Here is a 2447-nt window from a genome sequence, read left to right as displayed (position 1 = left end):
AGAAGCGGCTTCTTCGCGCAAAGACGATTGTGCCGCTCACAGTGCTCTCCTTAGCGCGGCTTCTGCCGAAAGACGCCCGGCAGCGGCTCTTACCTCCGGAGAGCATCCTACCTTCGTCTTTCGCGTCTTTTGTAGTCTACATCTTAGCAAAACGCTTTTCCACTATGTCTGGCTAGGAAAAACTGTGCCAGCACAGAAAACATCTCCCATCGTGTTCTAGAAGTTGCACGGATGTCTGCCAAGTGTTTGGCAGGAAGAAAAGAAAAGTTGTCCGAAACAGCTTCCAATCGAATGTTCCTGTGATTGGAAAAGTCAGGAGAGTGCAAAGGTACTGTTTTCTATCAGTTGGCAAGGTGCGCACACAATCCCAGTGTTGTACAGCTTGCTTCTTCACCTTCCCGAAGCTGCCGCTCTCGCCGGCTGCCGGAGCCCAAGAAGCGGCTTCTTCGCGCAAAGACGATTGTGCCGCTCACAGTGCTCTCCTTAGCGCGGCTTCTGCCGAAAGACGCCCGGCAGCGGCTCTTACCTCCGGAGAGCATCCTACCTTCGTCTTTCGCGTCTTTTGTAGTCTACATCTTAGCAAAACGCTTTTCCACTATGTCTGGCTAGGAAAAACTGTGCCAGCACAGAAAACATCTCCCATCGTGTTCTAGAAGTTGCACGGATGTCTGCCAAGTGTTTGGCAGGAAGAAAAGAAAAGTTGTCCAAAACAGCTTCCAATCGAATGTTCCTGTGATTGGAAAAGTCAGGAGAGTGCAAAGGTACTGTTTTCTATCAGTTGGCAAGGTGCGCACACAATCCCAGTGTTGTACAGCTTGCTTCTTCACCTTCCCGAAGCTGCCGCTCTCGCCGGCTGCCGGAGCCCAAGAAGCGGCTTCTTCGCGCAAAGACGATTGTGCCGCTCACAGTGCTCTCCTTAGCGCGGCTTCTGCCGAAAGACGCCCGGCAGCGGCTCTTACCTCCGGAGAGCATCCTACCTTCGTCTTTCGCGTCTTTTGTAGTCTACATCTTAGCAAAACGCTTTTCCACTATGTCTGGCTAGTAAAAACTGTGCCAGCACAGAAAACATCTCCCATCGTGTTCTAGAAGTTGCACGGATGTCTGCCAAGTGTTTGGCAGGAAGAAAAGAAAAGTTGTCCAAAACAGCTTCCAATCGAATGTTCCTGTGATTGGAAAAGTCAGGAGAGTGCAAAGGTACTGTTTTCTATCAGTTGGCAAGGTGCGCACACAATCCCAGTGTTGTACAGCTTGCTTCTTCACCTTCCCGAAGCTGCCGCTCTCGCCGGCTGCCGGAGCCCAAGAAGCGGCTTCTTCGCGCAAAGACGATTGTGCCGCTCACAGGGCTCTCCTTAGCGCGGCTTCTGCCGAAAGACGCCCGGCAGCGGCTCTTACCTCCGGAGAGCATCCTACCTTCGTCTTTCGCGTCTTTTGTAGTCTACATCTTAGCAAAACGCTTTTCCACTATGTCTGGCTAGGAAAAACTGTGCCAGCACAGAAAACATCTCCCATCGTGTTCTAGAAGTTGCACGGATGTCTGCCAAGTGTTTGGCAGGAAGAAAAGAAAAGTTGTCCAAAACAGCTTCCAATCGAATGTTCCTGTGATTGGAAACGTCAGGAGAGTGCAAAGGTACTGTTTTCTATCAGTTGGCAAGGTGCGCACACAATCCCAGTGTTGTACAGCTTGCTTCTTCACCTTCCCGAAGCTGCCGCTCTCGCCGGCTGCCGGAGCCCAAGAAGCGGCTTCTTCGCGCAAAGACGATTGTGCCGCTCACAGTGCTCTCCTTAGCGCGGCTTCTGCCGAAAGACGCCCGGCAGCGGCTCTTACCTCCGGAGAGCATCCTACCTTCGTCTTTCGCGTCTTTTGTAGTCTACATCTTAGCAAAACGCTTTTCCACTATGTCTGGCTAGGAAAAACTGTGCCAGCACAGAAAACATCTCCCATCGTGTTCTAGAAGTTGCACGGATGTCTGCCAAGTGTTTGGCAGGAAGAAAAGAAAAGTTGTCCAAAACAGCTTCCAATCGAATGTTCCTGTGATTGGAAAAGTCAGGAGAGTGCAAAGGTACTGTTTTCTATCAGTTGGCAAGGTGCGCACACAATCCCAGTGTTGTACAGCTTGCTTCTTCACCTTCCCGAAGCTGCCGCTCTCGCCGGCTGCCGGAGCCCAAGAAGCGGCTTCTTCGCGCAAAGACGATTGTGCCGCTCACAGTGCTCTCCTTAGCGCGGCTTCTGCCGAAAGACGCCCGGCAGCGGCTCTTACCTCCGGAGAGCATCCTACCTTCGTCTTTCGCGTCTTTTGTAGTCTACATCTTAGCAAAACGCTTTTCCACTATGTCTGGCTAGGAAAAACTGTGCCAGCACAGAAAACATCTCCCATCGTGTTCTAGAAGTTGCACGGATGTCTGCCAAGTGTTTGGCAGGAAGAAAAGAAAAGTTGTCCAAAACAGCT

This window comes from Melospiza melodia, chromosome 1 (genome assembly GCF_035770615.1).
Source record: "Melospiza melodia melodia isolate bMelMel2 chromosome 1, bMelMel2.pri, whole genome shotgun sequence".
Taxonomy (NCBI): Eukaryota; Metazoa; Chordata; class Aves; order Passeriformes; family Passerellidae; genus Melospiza; species Melospiza melodia.
Note: the sequence above shows the minus strand (reverse complement) of the source record.